This window comes from Uloborus diversus, chromosome 8 (assembly GCF_026930045.1).
Source record: "Uloborus diversus isolate 005 chromosome 8, Udiv.v.3.1, whole genome shotgun sequence".
NCBI lineage: Eukaryota > Metazoa > Arthropoda > Arachnida > Araneae > Uloboridae > Uloborus > Uloborus diversus.
In genome coordinates, this window is record NC_072738.1 from 25488983 (window position 1) to 25510097 (window position 21115).

Consider the following 21115-nt stretch of genomic DNA (forward strand, 5'->3'; position numbering starts at 1 on the left):
TTGCCCTGGGCGGCCGCTTAGGTCGCCTACCCCAGAAGCCGGGCCTATTCACGATATGTATCAACTGATATATATCGGCGAACTGTCAACTCTTAAGTACTCATCAGAGATATTTCTGGAGTTTTTTTTTTTTTTTTTTTTTTCTTTTTCAAAGCATGAAAATTCTCCTTGACATTTTTTCAAGGAGTGAAATTCATTTTAGAGAAGTGAAATATGTAAAAAAACAATAAAATCGATCATAGTAATCATCTATAAAAAAACTTTTTGAGGATGTGGTGGCAGATGGACAGGAAAAAAAGATGTACACTACTTTCATTTTTTAACCTTTAAAAGGCTTGATATTTTGTATTTAAAAACTTTAAAAATATTTAAATGGAATATTTTAAAATTCGGATTGCATCTTTCCACCCATTTTCCATGACCCCCCTGCCCCCCCCCCCACACACACTAGGCCCATCAAGCCATAGTGGTACCCTTAGCTTGTTCATTCAAGCTCTCCTCTTTAACCTGAATGATATGAATACACCCTAACTTCTTTTTATGCGGTAGATAAGGACCACATAAAAAAAATCGCATAAAAAAAAAATTGTTCGAAACTGCACCAATAGCCTTAAAAAGTTGTTTTCGCAACACAGTTTTAAAAGAAAACTTATGCGGTGTATTGGGACCGCATAAAAAAAGTCTAATTTAGAAAATAATCCAAAATGTTATATTTAAACGAAATCAAAATAAACCAAGTGATGATAATTTTGGCGACTCCCGAAAAATTTCCCGAATAAAGAAAGCTTTGGGAGGTCACTGACTTCCCATTGGGACATAGGCGGATTTACGGGGGTGCCAGGGGGTGCGCCACACCCCCAAAATTTTTGGTTGGGTTTTGAAAAAAATTAGTTTAGTATATTTCACTCAGAAACGCAGTTGGGGGGGGGGGGATTTATTGCTGCTATACTAGTAAATTTATTTTTTTTGAATCCAGTGTATCACCACACGTCGCTAGTGCAAGAAAAACATAACTGTGCTCATATTAAGAATTAAAGTAACTTGATCCATTTGGGGAAAAAAAAAAAAAACTAATAAATAATTTCATGCAAATAAAGAAACTTCTCAAACAATTTATTGTTCAGTGCTGTGTTATTGTATAGAATAATTGCATGTTCTGTAATTGGGTATTTGTTCATATATCAATACCAATTCTTCTGTTTTGAAACAACTATAGTTGTTCAAGTCCAAAAAAAAAAACTTAATCAATAAAATATTCTTTATTATTAAAGAGAAGAAAAGATCTCATTTTGGAAAAACGCAGTTATTTTACGAAAAAAAAAAAGAATGTTGAGGAAAAAATCTTAATTTCTTTCAAAAAGAAATATTGACATTTTAATTTTTCAACACTTTCAGATTATTGGTGGCGAATTGTGTGCCTCCTCCCCCCTCCTCGCACAATCCTCTTTCTTTAATATCTCCCCCTCCCTTTTTTTCATTTTTAAATATTTCGTTTTCATTTTTTCTATTAGTCTTCAAAATTTTTCTTCTCCGAAGCCCTTTCTCTAGCCAAAGTTATTACAGAGTACCTCAAATTTCGTTTCTTGAGCTTCACTTTCGAAAAATTTCCAAGGAAGCTCTTCTAATCACCTAAATACATCAAAAGTAGTTTAAAATTGCGTTTTTGGAGCTTCAGTTTTGAAAAACTGCCGTGTCCCTAACGTTACCAAATATGGTCCTACACTCATGTGTTTAAGATTGTAATTTTGGAAAATATTCAAACAAGGGCCTCCGGCCCCCTTTCTCTAATATCATCAAAGAGAGTATTTTGGTTTTGAAAACTACTATTTCGAAATATTTGGGAGAATCCTTTTTTTTTTTTAATTCCATGGATTATTGCAGAAGAACTTCATTTTTAGGACTTCAATTTCAAAAATTTTCCAGGGGAGAGCTCCAGAACACCTCGTTCGGAAACAGCATCAAAAACTGTCCTCCGTAGTATTTTTGGAACTTCAATTATGAAAAGTTAAAGAGGTAGCGTGGGGGAGGGGATGGGCAGTGGCGGATTGGTTAAAGAAATCGGCCCTGGCATAAATAGATGTCGCGGCCGCATAGCTTCTATAGATACTAATTTTTACAAAAATGATTGGGAAACGATATCACTTAAATATGAGAAAATTATTCAAAAAAAAAAAGAATACTTTCTTTTAAACAAAATTTAACAAATGGGATTCTTTTCTGTGTTTTAATGGTGAATAATTGATACAAGATAAGCTAAACCTTTGTTTGTAAAAGAAAAAAAAAAAGGTGATTGTAATAATCTATTTCAGTATTTTTAAGTGCCTGGTGCTGTATTGATTATTTCCGTAATGATATCTTCTAACATTACTTCAGTTAGAATAGGGAGGTTCTTAGGGAGGCGAGGGGTGTATGCAACCCCTTAATTTTTTCAAACACATGTATCAATACAGAGAGAGATAGGGAATAGATTGATTTTCTTGTATGGTGGGAGTTATTAAATATTAGCATTAGAAACCCAATTGTAAGTTTAACATTAAGTCAGAAATATGAGGTCCTGGGGTCTCTCCCCCGAAATTTTTTTCAAATTGTAGTCCTGAAAACGCAATTTTAGATGATCTCTGGTGATGTTACGGAGAGCGGAAGTTTGAGGGTCCTCTTCCGGCATTTTTTTGAAATGAAACTCCGAACTTGCATTTATATATTAACTTCAATTATGTTAGGAAGCTGAGGTCCTTGAAAATTTCAAAATATTAGCTCTGAAAACGCAGTTTTAAAAAATGTTAGGTGATGCTAGGGAAAGGAGAGATTTGTGCAACATCCACCAAGAATTTTTTTGAAATTGAAATCTTAAAGGCAATTGTAAGCATTTTTTTTTTTTTTTTTGATAAAATCTAGGACATCGACTGTTATTCAAAAGTTAAGTTCCAAAAACGAAACTTTTACCGACCTTCGATGATTTTAAGAAGAGGCGTTATGGCGAGGCTCTACTTGGAATTTTTTCGAAATTGGAGCATTAATAAAAACGAGATTTCTGACGTGCTTTACTGATGATGATGAAAGGGGAGAGAGGGGGGGGGGATTTACTTTGAAATTTTTCGATGCTGTACATTCGAAAACGGAGTTATAAACGTTTTTTCATAGTGTTACTAAGAAGAGAAGATCGAGGGCTTTTACCCGGTAAACAATCGAAACTTCGGAAAGAGAAATTAGAGGGTTAATATTTAATGCTGAAAGATGAGGTTAGTGGACAATGAAAGATATAAAGGTCTGGGGTAGCTGTGAGTCCATGACACCATGACATGTACTTTTACATGATACAGAATCTGAAAGTGAGAACCGAAATAGTTCAATAGGGAAAGGACAATGGCCAGTTACAAAAATTGCTTGGTGTATGGTGTTTAAATTTAAATTTGAGGTTTTAATTTAATTTTTGGGAATAGGTCAAAAAATCTTCTGTCATGATGTTATGGGAAAAGTGGGGATTCGGGGGTTTTCCTCCTTTTTCTTTTTGTGATTGAAGCCTGAAAAAGGTAATTTTAGACGATCTTCGATGATATTATGAGAAGGAGATGCTTAAGGGGCCTCCGAAATTTTTTCGACACTGATTTCTGACGCTCTTTATTGATGGGGTGAGAACGTTCCTAGGTCGATTGTGGTGAAGATACTCTCCTCGAAGTTTTTCGAAGCTGAAATCCCAAATACGCTGTTTTAATCCATCTTTAATGACGTTAAACTAAGGAATGAGGTTCGGGAGTTTCACTCAGGAATTCCCTAAATTCCTAAGTTTTAAATACGCACTTTAGGCAAGCTTTGGTGATTAAAAAGGAAGACATAAGCTCTTTTGGACCCCTCTCTTCCCCCCTTTTGGCTACGTCCCAATCTTCTTTTATTTATTTAATTGATAAAAAAAAAAGGAAAACCCTGTAACAGGGTTCTCCTTCAGAACCATTTACATTTAGAATTAAGATTTTCCATAATAAAATTTTCTAATTACAGCCTAGTATTTTTATTTTCTTGAAGTGCAAGCTATCTGCGGCCCCAGGTAAAAAAAACTTTTCTTGAACTGATCTGGTGCTTTGGTGACCTTAAATAACCCTAAGGATCTTAGGTTTTTTTTTTTTTTTCACTATTTTTTAAATATCATTCCTTTTTGACTTCTTGATAAAGTTTTGTTTCAATTTTCGATTCATACATGATTTTTACATTCAAACATTTAAAACATACTAGTGTGACTATTAATTTCAATATTTTCAATCTCTCTCTCTATACTTTAATTTTTCTCCTAGTTAAACCGTATTTCTGGGGCCTGTGTACTTTTCTATATACATAACTCTGATTTTCAGGATAATATTTTTCATTTAAAAAAAATAGGAAAGGTAAATGGTAGAAAAGGTCGGTGTGTCGGCGGTCCCTGAGAATCACATTTTTTTATGTAATCATTTTTAAACTGAAGGATCTTCAACCGTGGGTTTGAACCCTTTGAGGGATATTGAGTGAGAGAAACTGAATATTTTATTTTTCGCAAAAAAAAAATGTTAGAAACGCACATTTAGGAGGTCTTTACTTAAATAATCTTTATAATACAGAATTTTGGATGCTCCAAATTGTGTTTTAAGATTACATTTTCTGTTAAAGCCTTATTAAAAAAATACTTTTTGTCACTTTTATCGTAATTGTTATGAACTGCAATTCATAGCAATTGTGAATTGCCATTCATAAATACTGCTCTTGTTTTTCTGTTTTTTATTGCATTACTAAAATAAAATTGGCGGCCCCATTTCTAAAAAACTGGGCGGGTGTAGCCCCCCCCCCCCCACGGCCCCTTAGCGACGGCCTTTCACCCTCCATCCGCGGGCTTGAACCCATGCGTAAAGAGGGATTGAAGCTAGGGAATTTACGTAGCGGTGTTTACATTTTACTGTTGGGAGACAGGGCAACTGATCGGCCCGAAACATGACCGGCCCACCGGGCAAATGCCCGGTTGCCCGCTGGGTGTATCCGCCACTGGGGATGGGGTACGTATTTCTATCTGCTTTTCAAAAAATCGATTGGAGACAGTCTATGAGTCTCATTCCTAACCAAAACTATAACTATAAATATGGACTATAATCACTTTTATAAGACTAAAATTTCTAAAAATAGCCTTGGATCCACACGTACCTTTCTTGCCCCTAAAATATCACCAAGAACTGTAAAACTGCATTTTCAAAACTACTATTTCAAATTTTTTTCTGGGGCGTGAATCCCATTCCAAACCAGTAGCTGGATTAACCCATTGCTTCTAATATCGACTTTCGTTTAAGACTTTTTCTGCAGTTTGAAATGTTAAGAATTGCCCATCCCCTAATCTTACTAAAAATGGTTTACATCGCGTTTTTTAGGCTTAAAAGTGTGTCCCGCCCTAAAATCATTTTCTGATTTCGCCACTGCCTTGTTATTCCGGAAATGCCTCCCTCTCCCCTCCCCAGATCCCTGTTATTGTTGCACCCCCAAATATTTCGGCATAAATCCGCCTATGCATTGGGATGTCACTGTCGTCACTTGAAGATACTACTTTGCACTTGTTTTATACAGTGGCTCCCAAAAGTCTTCGTACACCTACGACTTTCAACGAAATAGGCCCCAATCCATTGGTTAGAATTAATATTTTGGAATAGGTATTTTATTATAAGATCTATGATCAATTTTTAACAAAACTACATGAAAAGTTTTTAAAAAATATTAAAACCAATTTTTTTAAAAATCAAAAACCAAAAAGTGATAGAAATTTTATCTCACAAAAGTCTTCGTACACTTTATAAAATATCTATATATTATTGAATAATCAAACTTTTGATTAAGTTATTAATTAATAGAATATCATGCAATATTCATAACACCTTTTAAACGTCAGGGAATAGATTTCATTCGTTTTCTTTCTTTTTTTTGCGTAATTTCTGAGTAAGTGTTCAACCACACTTCGAGTCTTACTGTTTGTAGCTCTATTTTCGTTTTAAAGCCTTATTTTCGTAATCTAGCCTCCAGATATCTCTAAATACGTTACATTAAGTTAAAATCTGGAGATTGAGGGGGTATTTTCTAAACTTTAGGACAATTTTCGAGACACTAAACGCAAACGTTGAAAACCGTGTGCTTCTTATCGTTATTTTGATAAAAAAACAAAGTTGTTTCCAATAACCAAATTTTTGGCTAATAGTTCAAAATTGTTTTTTAAAATATTTAAAGGAACAGCATGATTCATTATTTCATCAAAAAATCACAAACTACCAAGTCTGATGCTGATATGCACCCTCACACTAGAACACCTCCACCGTCCTGATTAACTGACCCAAATAAGTTCTTAAGATTAAGTTTCTAATTTTTTCTTCTACTTACAGTTATACAAGAGTTTAACCAAAAATGTTGAATTAATTTTTATCTGTAAGTAAGACGTGATTCTAAAGCGTTTTTAGCTTATTTATCATTGATTTTGCGACGAAAAGCGTAAGCTTTCTATTTTTCGCACGACCAAGAAAATTTCTGCGTAATGAGGTCCCACTTAACCCAGCTAATCAGAGAACTTGGCGAACAATTTTAGATGAAAATTAAATGTAAAATGTTTCATTTAACTCTTTAGAAACTTTTACAGCACTCAAATGTGTATTTTTCATAAATTTTTTAACTTTACACCTCCGATCACGTTTTGTCAACTTTGTCGGTGGGCCTTTTCTTACCTTGTTTCGGTCCGATTCCTTTCTTTAAAGCATTTTATCAAGCACTTTACTATACAAACAAATAAATTAACTAATTTAGAGACATTTCAAACCAATTTTTCACCACTGTGGGAAAAAATTCAAATTATGACGATGTTTGCGGTTTTTTTACGAATATCAGCCATTTTACAGTAATAAGCACAATATTAAGGAATAAATAAACAAAAAAGTAAAGTCAAATGACTTATAAGGGTCAACACGACGCAAAAATATTAATAAAACGGCATATGATAATTTTAATCATGAATTTATTGAAAAATATTTGAGTGTACGATGACTTTTGTGGCGTGTTATTTCTGTCTCTTCGTTTTCTGATCCATTTCAAAAAGAAGATCCGTCAAATATTTTGAAAAAACCAATGGTTTGTATTTAGGATGACATAGGAATGATGTAAAAAAAAATTGGACTTCATACTCGAATTCAGTTTTGAGTTATTTTGGTTTTACTAAAAAATTTCAAAGTGTACGAACACTTTTGGGAGCCACTGTAAATAATTTCCTCGCGTTTTATAAATTAATTTTCATAAACTGCACAAAAAGAGGTTTGGGTGTACAAATAAAAGCACTGCAAAGGAAATACTTATGTAAATGCAGAATGTACTCTATTTGTACAAACTTTGATATAATTTTAACGCAATATCATAAAAAATTTAGTTATACAAATATGCTGGTCGCTTAATTAAAGCCGCAAATGGAGAAAGTTAGGAAAAAGAAGCAAAAAGCATTTAAAAAAAATACTTAGTTTTTATTAAGTTTTATGTACAGGCATTCCTCGTATAACACGGTACTTGTTCGACATGGTTTCGATATTACACAATACCAAATTTGCGATTATTGTAACACAGTTTTCATATTACACGGTACGAAACTTGAATTTAATGCTTCATGGTCTCAATACAACACGAATGTTCTATTTAAAAAAGATGGAATTTCATTTTTGTTAAATACATTCTGTTATTTTTTGTTAATAACTCAAATACTTTACTTTGTTTTTATGAAACTTGGTTTCAATACAACACAATACACATCCCTTAATTTACATTATTTCTAAGTCTCATACAACACGGTTTCGATATAACACGAAACATGGTTTCAATGCAACATGATACATATTGACATGATTTTTACTATGTACTTGATTAATTAGTGTTAAAAAAAAAAGAGTTAAAAAGTTATTTTTAAAAAGGTCTTGTATAAAGCGGTTTTGATACTACACAGAACGAATCAACCATGTTATACGAGGGGCGCCTGTATTTAAATCTAATATAGGATGCACTTTTTGTGACGCATAATATAACTTTTAAAAGAAATGGCTGAGCCTTAAATTGTGACCGCCTGTGCTCAATTGAACCATGCGTAATTCAAGACCTAGCTCCACCCCCATCCCCACCTGGAGAAAAGGTTGATATAAAATAAGCATTTACTTATTTTCTGACTGAATTCATATGACAGAAATTATTTTTAAAAGCATTTTAGTTGCTATTTTGCACAAATACTTGGTAATACAACACAAGTATATAGTAAATCGTGCATGCTGAAAACTTATCCAACATGAAAGTTTGTATAAATTGAAGGAGTGTTTGTGAATTATGTGTAGTGTGTGTGTGTGTATAAGATGTTTATTAAAGAGTTCTTTATTTTTTAAGTTTTATTGTATTCTTATAATTATATACTATTTCATAAGGACACATAAATATCCATTTCTTACTATATTATAAAAAGCTAAATGATGGTGTTGCAGCAGCCAGTGCAATCGCTGAAACTTGAGGACATACAAAAATCAGGCTAAATTTCACAATCCACATTTAAACTTTCTAACAAGTGCTGAAATAGATCAAATGCTATAGCTTGCAATAGATTAAAATAATATTGGATCAGCACTGTTTGACTAATTTGTTTCAAATTAGTTCTGAATTTATTCAGAACAATCATTTGAAGTATTAGGAGCATTCATTAATTACGTTTGGATGATTTTGGCAATTTTTGACCCCCCTCCTCCCCCATGTAAAACTATACGTAAGAGTTTTTAACCCCCCCCCCCCATTCTTACGTACGATTCCATTTCGTTTTTCAAAATAATAAAATAACGAATCTTACATCACTGGACTCGAAATTAAATTCACTATTATTAAATAAACCTTTTTTAGTAAAGAAATATTTACTAAAAAGATAGAATTAGGACTGAATGTTTTCTCGACATTTTTTTGTAAATGATGCGATACTAATTGAGAATAAAACATGCCATACGTAGTGCGATTCTTTTATTATATTTTACACTATTCATTCTTTGTAAAACAAATAAAAACAAGCTCATCCTGATACATTTTTCACTTTCCAGACGTCTATATCCTATAATACGCGACGCGACTTCCTATAATCCCTGTCAAACCAGCGCGATTTCAAATGCAAAATGTCGACTTAGAAAATATTACGTAAGAATAGGTTTGATCCCCCCCCCCCACACAACAAAGTAAGAGTATGTAGAGATTTTTCCGCCCCCCCTCCTTCTTGGGACCCTTATGTAATTAATGAATGGCCCCTTAGGTACCTAATAGTGAGGAATCTTTCGGTGCTTGAGACTCTGGCAGGGGCATGCGCAGAAATTTTGGGACCCGTTACAAATGACTTTTACAAGCCCCCTCCGTATTGTTTACCCCTACATCCCTTCATATATTTCACCCCTCATTTTAAAAATCTTGGGCTCCGTTCAGACTCGGGCCCAGGCCAACAGATGTCCCTTCTCCCCCCCCCCCCCTTGAGCACGCCCCTAGACAGTGGCGTAGCCAAGGGGATCTCATCAGATCCGAGTCCCTCCCAAAATGTCCGTTACTGATGTTGTATTGCTTATTCATGTGGAAATTATGTTTAATAACTTTTTTTTTTAATTTCATTTCAAAAACTGCAAGTTTTTTCCCTCTTTTTAACTATTAAAGTTTTAAACTAATGTCAAAACTGCTATTTCGGATAGTTTCTAGGAGGAGTTCTAGATCAAGTAACTTCGCCAGGGCACGGAGGACGAGTATTCTTATTAGGAGTTACGAATATTCTGTACAATCTATAGCAAAGTCTATACAGGGCAAATTCATGTGTTATAGAATGACATTTTTGATGGAAAAACAAAAGTCTGAGGTATTACAATGCAATAATTTTCACTAGAACTGATATATTTTCGCCCCTTCCATTTCCTTCTTTATAACTAAAATGCTAAAACAAAAACAGAAAAACAGTATTTATAGCTTTATTTTTCAATTTTTACGCTGTTGTTTGTTTCGTGAGTGGAATGACATTTTTGTCATCTAAGCTTTTAGACTTCTTAGTACAAAACGAAATTTATGTGACTTCTTAATCTATATATATAAAAATGGACTTTGATAAATTTGTTCCCTAAGATCTCAGAAACTACCCGGCAGATTTGGCTGAAACTTTCACCGTTTGTTCTTTTTGGTACTGGGGAGGTTTGTAGACCATTTAGAAAAAAATCCGATTGATAGTTCCTTTTTTATTCTAATTTGTCCAAATTTTCGCATAAATGCCCAATATGACGGTGAAAAATAAGTGCACATATTAAAATTATGTGTCTATCTAAAGCGCTTATTTTTCTGCTGAAGATGGCATCTGTTAGAAAGTTCTAAGTTGTATGAAAAACGAGTTATGAGCTTTTTTTGTTCCATGCTCGAAGGCTTTCCTCAACCCAATTCATTATTTAGTGTATCATCTCAACTCCCAGTTAATAGTTAGAATTGTTGAATGTTTTTGTGTTTCGTCTGACTGTTTGAGGCTTTTCTCAAGTCAAATCTTAAAGTAACGTTTTTTCCCCCCAAGATTGGCTAATAATAACTAGATTTGGTTGATTATTTTCCATTTAAGCGGAACTTTAGTGTAATTAATGGGGTTTTTTTTATATTTATTGTGCTGATTGGATTTTTTAATCATTATCCAATCTAACAGCAGAAACCTCGCCAAAATTTATGCAGAAAGATTGCAGTAGCGGATGCATTTGGCAGTTTTTTCAACTGTCGCGGTTTTTGAAGTCAAAGACTACGTAATAATGTTTGTCAGCTTTCACCATGTAAACGAAATATCGTCAAAGAATCTTTAAAAACTTTTTTTTACTGTAAAATAATCCAACAACTAAATTAGGCAAATCCATAAACAGCACAAAAACTTCCATTAATGTGACTTTGTGCACAAATTCAAACCATCGCCAAATTTTACTACTTATTTTGGAAACATTTCGGATGAAATTGTTTAGCTCCATTTTATAGTGACCAAAAGTATCTTAGCATATGGATAAGAGATCTTAGCAATATCTCTTTAACAAAAATTAGTAACATACCGTTTTACAAAGTAAGGAGAGGAAGCATTATCCAAGGTATCCCAAAACGATTCCCACAAATTCGGTAGCATTTTAAATCGCACCAAGAACCCACAATAATTGAAATTTTCCAAAATAACTAAAGCAAGTTTAAGGGGATCACGGGTGCGCGGCTACATTTTTTTAAACAGTTCATTCTTCAATAGACATACAGAGAAGGTAAGACTCTATGTAAAAAAAAAAGTATTAACTGATAAATCTTTTTAAACATGTGAAGTTTAATTTCATATTTCGGAAAATCTTCAAATTTGTATACGCTTAAATTTCGTGTTTTCGTTTCTAAATGAATACTATTTTGCTCTTTTTACTTACTGCTACTTTAGTTTTATGAGTAAGGAAGAAGCTAGATTTTAAATCACGTCAAAAAGGTGTGTTTTAAGTTCTTTCACTTAAAACAGAAAACAAATGCAAGTAACGATTGTTTCTCATAATTATTGCTAACCCAGGCACAGCCGGGTATTTTTGCTAGTTCTGTATAAATTAATTCGTTTGATGAGTATTTTTAAGATACAGAAATAACAATGAGAAGCTGTTAATCTGAATAATTTTCACTCATTGGATTAAAATAATACTGAAGTTTGTGTGTTGGCGGGGGGGGGGGGGGTGACGGATTGACAAGAATGTTTTAATTCCATTACGATAAAAGTGACAATATTTAAAATTAAATAATTTTCATTTACTTATTTATTTTATCTTTTGGCATGGAATTAAAAGAAAATTTGGAGTGCCTTATTTTTTTATCAGAAAAAAGAGCTATGCAGACGATTTTGACGAAAATTATTTATTTAAAAAGTCATTTTATCATTTATTTATTTTCTGAAGTACACTTATTTATTTATTTAATTATTTTCTAATTTTTGGATAGGGGGAGAAATAAATCTCGAAGCGCTTTATTTCTACCCAAAACAAAGAGCAACAAATGTTTTTTTTTCTTTTTATTAAACTGTATATTTATTTCATTCTTTCTTTATTAAAAAAAAATCTTTCTCTTTAAAAACTATTAAAGTATTTTTCATGGGAAAATGTATTAGCTGCATTGTTTAAAAAGTGATACAGTGAAACCTGTGTAAGTTGACCTCTTGCGGTGCAGTACTTTGGTGGTCAACTTAGACAGGTGTTCAACTTATAAATTGTGGTAGTACTGATTTTTTTTTTTTTTTTTTGTCATTTCTTGCATCATGTATTCATTTTTTAGCCTACTTTCTCAGTAAAAGTCAGAAAAAGAAGAAAATGCATAAAAGAAAGCTTAATGCATCTTTAAAATATTGCGAAAAACAAAAAAAAAGTCAAAAATAAAGTAATTAAATAAATATCGAAAAATTAAAACTTGGAAAGTAGAGTATTGAGATGGGGGGAAATGTCTGTCGGTCTGTCTGTCTGTCACCCCCCCCCCCTAATAAATTTTGAATGAATAGTTCGATTTTAACAAACTTTTTTTTGCTCGAAAGGTCTCGGCAAGGACACCTCATTCCCATATTTCACTTTTTGATTTGAACTATTTTTTGTTCAATTTTAAACAGTTCAAAAAACTTAACAGCGCTTACGGGGAAATTCAAGGCAATTCCGAACTGTGAGGCGAATTTGCTTCGAACAAACTTTGTAGGAAAAAGCATTTGATGAAAAACTTGTATATAAAATATCTTTTTGATTTGAACGATTTTCCGTTTAATTTTGAACAGTTCAAATCCCTTAATATTAGCGCCTACGGGGAAACTGAAAGTCAATGTAGATTCCGTACTTGAAGGCGGATTTACTTCAAACAAATTTTGTTGGAAATAGCGCTTGATTCCAGACTCCGACTCTGAGAATTTAGGGGCACCTGACTCCGACTCCTGTGCCCGACATTTGATCGGACTCCGACTCCTCGACTTCGACTCTGACTTCATAGCTCTGGCAAAAATTTATACACGAAGGACAAATGACCGACACCGATTCTTCGATATTCGACTCCGACTCCTTTATCTCAAAATGAGATTGACTCCGACTCCGCAGCTATGGTTTTAACTGTGAAATAATTATTGTTGATATGACTTGGTTTTATTTTCACATTAAAGTTTTTTTTTTTGAAATTTAGCTATTCAGTTTTCGGCGAATTAACTCGAAGTCATTTATGTTTCTACATAAAGATATGCGCAGACGATTTTTTTTTGACAATGCAAATTATTTCTTTAAGTTGAGATTTTATTGTTTTTATTTATTTTGGTAAGTGCATTAATTCATTTAAAAAATTATTTTTAGCAACAGGGGGAAAAGAAACGATTTTTTTTTTTTTTTTTTTTTTGTGATATGATGTCCTATTTATTTTAATGAGCTTATTAATTTTGATTATTATTTTTTTCGTTTTGAAAGCTGTTAAAGAATTTTTTTATTGATGGAAAAAAGTGTATTAGCTGTTCTGTTTAAAAGGCGCTGCTTTTTTTTTTTTACGCATCTAATTTTTTTAGATGAGTGAGGAATATTTTATGACTAGAAATCAGCTTAAAATATTAAAAAAATATGTTTGAAACAACTTGCGACTTTAGCTATTTTTGAGAATATTGATCAGGTACTAGAAATTAGTATGGGTATACGGGAAAGTAGGCTCGTTTAGTTCTAGACGGAACTTCTTGTTAACTAATTCACACTTACTCTTTCTGTTCAACTCACTTTCATTGTTAACATTAGTACTACTTTATTTCTTCGTTTCTTTATATTTTTTACGTATCTATTTCACCAGGTATGAGAGAGGCATATTATGTTTTTAGAAATCAACTGATGCTCATTTTCAAAAGGTATGTTTGACATAATTTGTACATTTATTTAATTAAGAGAACATTGACTACATGCTAGAGAGTCGATGTTGGTATACGGGAAAGTAGGCTCGTTTAGTTTCGAGCGGAACTTCGTTTTTCAACGATATTTTTGTGGGACGAAAAAAGAGGAGATAAAACGGCTTACGCTTGGCTCGAGAGGCAGAGCTATCTAATGTTTTTTTTTTTTTTTTAATATTGCGAGTGGGCCAAGGTGGCTCGGGCTACCCAACGCAGTAGTTTGCTTGCAACTTAGAATGTTTACTGCTGTACAAAATTGAATGATTGAACGATTAACTTACGATTACCCCCACGATTAACGATCTATTACGAGCCTGTGCCTGGCACTAGATGTCTGATGCTCTATTAAGATATCGAGGATCCCTAGGCCAAACCCTTTTTTGAGGCCTCCTGTAGCCTGTAGTCAAACATTACAGCTTATTCATTAGATGAAATAATTTAAACCTTTAGTTAAAACAATTTTTGCTTTTGGGGGGCCACTGAAGAGCGGGGCCCCTAGCACACGGCCTAATTGGCTTATTCAGTAATCAGACTCTGCTCAAGGATCATTTTTTATTTTATTTATTTTTTTTTAGATATCAAGATATCTGCCTCTCAACAGCGAAAGCAAGGATTAAATCGCTTGAAAAAAAAGAAAACTGTTGGAAAAATATACAAAAAAAAAGCAATCTTCAGTCTAAGATTATTTTATAAATCGCACATTTCTCAAGAAAATAAATTTTGGGGAAGAACCCAAGAATTAAAAAAGTTTTTCAAAAAAATGGCCCAGAAAAACCCATTTTTGCCTCGAACCGAAGATATTAAAATAACCTTACTAACAGTTTCAGATGCTGAATCTGCACTTTTTAGGGTAATTAGGATAAATTAGGGTAGGTTTTAATAGGTTTTTAGTTGTAAATTACATTGCTATTTATATCTACCTTTCATTAACATTAGCACTAATATATTGATAGCCTGAAGGATTAGTTTTCAATTTCGATGTTGCTTACAAACGCTCCTACATCGTCAAGTTTAACTAAAATGTTTAATTTAGAAAAAGGGGTCTGTCGGTCGAAGAACGAACATCAGGTTAATCGGGGAACGATTTCTAGTCAATCTACATGAGTATTCCAGTTCATTTTATCTTGTCAGATTCTTCATTCATACTAAATACAAAAGGAATATTAAATAATCGTGTTATTTTCAACGTTGTATGTAAGTATATGAAGCAGTGTTAAACAAGCTGTAATATTAAAAAACATACATACGTACATATATATTGAAACAGAGTAAATGAAAATAGAAAACACATTCCGTATGAATTCACATAAATAATTTAAGCACAATAACATAGTCTTCTTAAGTTAGATATAATTAAAATTTTAGGAAAAAATCTTTCCCTCATACTTAAATTAATTGAATCATTTTCTAAGTGAATTTTTTTGAACGTAATGAATGGAAACAGAAATGAAAAAAAATAATGTTTTGTGACTTATTTGGACTACGTGACTCACTATCTACAAACCGCAATGCAAATACCACCAACGTCTAGTTCCAGCAAAAGGAAAGCAGCCAATACCACACTAGAGACAAAGCTATTTTGATTGAAAAGAAAAGGAGAAAAAAAAAAAAAAAAAACCTAATGCGTCTGTAAAGTTTGTTTCTTCACGACAGGACTGTATTTGCCGTGAAAACGTTTTTAATGCGAATCCCATTTCTTGTAAAAGTACTTATTATTTTTGCTAAAATGAAGATATTAGTGATTTTGCGAGTGGAAAATTTTACGAATTTTGTATCAACTGAACCAAAATGCGTTATTGAAAGGTTTTGCGATTTTGACGGGAGAAATGTAAAGCTTCGCGAAAATAAGTTCTTTTACATTATTTGTTGTTAACTAACGAATACAGCAGTAGAGTAAAATTCAAACAATATTTGAATTTAATTTGTGAGATTTGTTTTATTTTTTTGGAATGACATTTTAAAGGGTTAATACAACTTTGATGTTTCGTCATTTAAAAATAAAAGATTTTTCTAATAATTCCTGCCAAATGTAAAATTTCGCTGCGAAAATATCACTGAATTGGTAAGACGTGTGACATTTTGTTATTAATTTAAACCAGTTTCGCTATTGTAATGACCAAAAAACTCTTATTGCAATTTTTATAGCAACGTTTTAAGTTCAATAAAGCAACTTTTTTCCTCTGTATTTTCATAAAAAACTTAAGCTTTCCTTGACGTTTCTTAAATTATCGTGCTGTATAATAATATAGTTTTCAAGAATATTGTATTCTGCTAAGCTCAGACTAAAGGGTTATACCTAGAAGTGTGCGCAGGAGTCATTTTGACCCCTTTGCAAAAAAACAGATGCGAATACATTTATTGATGCTCATAGGCGACTGGTGCACCAAAGAGAGAAGGGGGAGGAGGATCTGATAAAATTGGACTATATTGCTGGATTCTGAGGTCATTATAGATTAAATTACCTTCTCTAAGATTTGGAACAGCTGGTCACCAGACTTACTTTCAATTCAAAGTAAAATCATAATTTTTATAAAATAACAGGAGAAAAATTTTTAACCTACGCTTTTATTGAGTCATTTCGCTCTTTAAACATGCTAATCGATAAACAATATCATATTTTGGTCGATTATTTATTTTGAACTTAAAAAATGGAAGGGGCAGTCTCCCCCCCCCCCTCGTGCGAATCTCCTATGCCTGTTATTGAAGCAATTTCGCGTCTAAGTTCTACATTCACCTCAAATTTACGCGTTAGGCACATTTAAGTTTTATTGAACTGTTCAAAATTGAATGAAAAATGGTTCAAATCATGAAGCTAAATATGGATGGGAATGAGATGTAATCGCCGAGATCTTTCAAACCAAGCAAAGTTTGCTCGAATCGGACAATTCACTCAAATGTTACGTGGGGGGGGGGGAGGAGCAGACAGACCTACCGACACCTATTTTTCAGGTCTCAAAACCCATAAACGAATTTAAGTTTTTAGATGTTTGATTAATAAATTTATTTTGACTTTTTTTTTTTGTTTTTAGTTCAGGGTGGCGACAGGAATTGTGAAAAAAAGTTCCCTGACTTTTCCCTGATTTCCCTGATTAAGTTCACCAAGTTTCCCTGATTTACGTTACCAATAATAATGGTTTTCTTTCTTTGCTCTACTTTAAATCCATTGTATATTTGTATAAAATGCAGTATTTTAAACGTTTTAAGTTGTGTAAAGTTGTTGAACTAAAAATATATTTTAAAAAGATGCTACTTTTTTAATAAAATGGTTAAAAAAACATATCAAGTCAATTTTTTTGGGAAAAAACCCCTACAAAACAGTATATTAAGTTTTTCTATATGGAAAGATTAGAGAAAATTTAAAAAAAAAAAAATACTTTACTTCCAGAAACCACTTAGCATAAGAATTTTAAGAAACTATTAAAATTATTCTTAAAAACATATGCGTATTTATGATAGAACTAAAAGGTAATTGAAATTATTTTGAACTAAGTTTTCAAACAGTATAATAATTGTTGCAAGAATAACAAGTAATAGTGAAAGAATAGAAATAATGTAGTTATTCTTATATAACTAATTGACATATTTATGCAAAACGGATGAAACCATGTGACATCCATTCATAGGGAGCTTTTCCCTAATCAAGAACATAGGTTTTAATGAATGAATACAGCATTTTAACAATAAAAAAATAAAGATATTTACTAAAGTACACAAGTTAACTCTATTTCAAATGATTTCAGGATGTAACAGAAAAAAAAATCTTAGATTGCTTTTGTAACAAACAACTTTGAAATGCAGGGGAAAAAAAGAAAAAAAAAAGCAATTACTTAATTTCAAAATATATAAAAGAAGAATGCAACTCAATTATAAAATTAAAGAATCACTTAAGTCTGAAGAAAAGAAAACCTTTATAATCTGCGGTGACAACAAATAGTATAACGGCAAAAAAAACAAATTTTTTTTTATTGAAAGTTAAATTTAGCAATTAAATTAAAAACACGAAGAAGTAATAACTTTTAAGCTTTCATAGTATTAATTCAAAAACCAAAGATTTCTTCTTGAAATCGTGATTACAGTACACTAATTACTTCGAGAGAATGGAATAAAGGCAAAGGAGCTCAGGCATTAATGAAGGCTTCCTCTTTGCCTGTATGGTTGTTTATTTTACGTAGCATTGAAAGCGTAAAAGGAAATTTCAAGCTAGGTAAAATAAACAACCTAACAGACACAGAAGCAATCTTAGGAAGTTCATCTTGTGGTTAATAAGTAAGATTCAATACTTTGACGTTGAGGAAAAAAGATGCACAAATATGCAGCAGTGTATAATCGCTCCTCATTAATTTTACTTTTTTTTTGAACAGATAATTGGCGGAAAATGCGTAGGGAATTAGAGTACTTAATTTTGTAAAGCAAAAAAAAAAAAAAAAATTTCCTTCATAAAATTAATTTTCCCTGATTTTTTGTAATTTTTTCAAAATTCCCTGATATTTCCCTGACTTTTCCCTGATTAATAAAGTTCCCTGACTTTTCCCTGATCTCCCTGATTTCCCTGATCTGTCGCCACCCTGTAGTTACATTTTTAAGAGGCTTTAATCCTTCGTTCATTCTTTTTTTCCCTTTTCTCTTAATTTTACGGGGAAGAAGGCTAAAAATGAATAAATGCAAAAAAAAAAAAAATAAATAAATCAAAATCAAATTTCTTTTAAATATGGATTTTTAAGAATGTGTAAACACTCGTTATAAATTTTGTTAAAAATTTGCGCTTTATGAAGTTGCATTTGGTCGATTACCAGAGCTGCATTTGGTCTATTTGCAAATGTATTCCCTCCAATACAACAATACAATACTAAATTTTAAAAAATACCTTCGATTAGTTTCCTTATGATACTACACAGCATTCACATTATTCTAGTTTGGTCACTAGTGCAGCCAGAAATTCCTTCTCTAGAGGGATTTTTGGTCAAAGCAGCCCTTAGACGTGTATTGTGACAGTAATGCTGCGTAGAACTCAAGCCTAAGGAGATTTTAAACCCACCCTTCGCTGCGTCACTGGTTTGAGTAATTCTGAGTGATAACGACATTTTTTTTTTTTAAAGAGTCATTTCATTTCTGCAATATTTACGCATATTAATTTTCAAGTGGAAATCCTGCAATGCAATTACCAGCAGTAAGAGTTTATCTGTTTAGCTAAATTAAATCCATCACAATGAAAAGGACTTGAACAGGCAGTAATACTTTCAACAAATAATATTTCACAGCGTCTAAGACATAAATTACCAATATTTTATTTGCTCATAATTTATGCCTCTCCTATTTAAATGAGCCACCGTGTTGATTTCTCACACTTCGACCACCGTACCAGAACCGAAAATATCTCCTCAGTTGCAAATTGCAACACTTTAATCTTCGAACAAAATCATCAACGGAAATATATAATCTAAACAATTCAGTTGGCTTCAAATCGCACGCCTGCTTTGATTCTAAAGTTTATTTCGACTGCCTCGGACCATTCCCTCAAAGATTAAAGCCCCGAAAATTTATTCAACCCGTTCCATTCGCCGAGTACTTTGTTTGCATATAGCTGAGAGAGACCGCCGCGTTTAGAAGGGCAAACTCGAAGTGCGCACCAAGCAACCCTAAAACAGGGTTGGCAAAACAGAAAAGTTATCGCCAAGCATGAACTGCGCTCTTTCCTCCCCCCGAATGTAGAACGATCTCAATTTCGCCGGGGTTGACATTCCTGCAGCTTTATCAGTAAAAGTTTTGCTGGCGAACATAAATGAAACATAAGTGGATTTTATTTTGACCGTTGCAATATGGTGCGGTTTTACGGTGCAATACATGCACATGGGATGTCGTCTTATTTTTGAAAAAAAAAGAAAAAATAAAAATAATTATCGCTTCTGCAAAAGCTAATTAATTTTTATCGTTATTATTATTATTTTATTTATTTATTTATTTTTTTCAGTTTCTTCCTGCTATTGATTTTGTTTATATAACTTCACATTTTTGGAAAAATTTAGGAACTTGAAAATATTACAGAATCGAAGCTTTGTCACAGTTCCGATAGTTAAAAAAAACACGGCAGTCTGATTTTTTTAAAGAAATTGCTTGTAGCTCCAAAATCATTGTTGATAAAACCGTCGCAAAGTTGAACGGAGAAGCGCTAAACGGTCAACTTTTGACTGAGCTAGTCACGATTTATGGACCTGTTAATAGATCGATATCAAGTGACAGGACAATTAACTACTTTTCAATCTTAAGATATTTTCAACATTTGGTGTTCTTAACGCACTATAGTTATTTTTACAGGCTAGCCTATTAGTTTTGATTAAAATTTAATAAACCGATTTGCTTGTATACTTAACTTATTCTTTATTTTTCATGCAGGAAAAGCAACTTTCATTAGTTTAACTGTAACTATAAATTTCACTGCTATTAATATGATGTACAGTATAAAACTTAACAATTTCCCCCTGACGTATTTTCTGTAACTAATAACAAATTGTATCTCAAGATCATATTATATATGCGACCTGGGAACAGAAGGGACACATCTAAAAAATTTGAAGAAATGCACTAATTATTGGTTTAAAATCTAAATTTAGTGCTCTTTCTTTCCACAAAATTCGGTAAATGTGTAGTGACGTATGAACAGTATAATCATCAGTGACACCGTATTAAAATTTCTTAGTTTAGAAAACGACTGTTCATACTTTAAATATACACTATTAATTTAGCCAACCAGGAAATATAACATGAAATTAAATGTTTTGCGCGTATTGCAGTGTTTGAGAACAAATCAGTTATAAGTAGCATTACGTAAAACCTTGGTTTTCTACTATGCTGTGTAGAGTAAACTAAATTACTACACACTAAAAAAAAAATAGAGTAACCTAAATTTTAAACCTTAGTACTAGAAACAATTGTGTATGGACCAGTTGATACACCTAATTCTCCCCATAGTTGTACATACATTCTTTCAAAGATCATAACAGTAGGGGAATGCATTGTGCTCTAAAGTTGCTTTCTAGAAATGTTTTTCGAAATAGCTTCAGGAATTTTCACCTGTCTTTAACAGTTCTAAAAGCACTCCAGCTTAATCCCTAAATAGTACTATTGTATAAAGCTATAATACCTCCCCCAAGGTGGTATTGTTAAGGCTCCCCATTTAAAAAG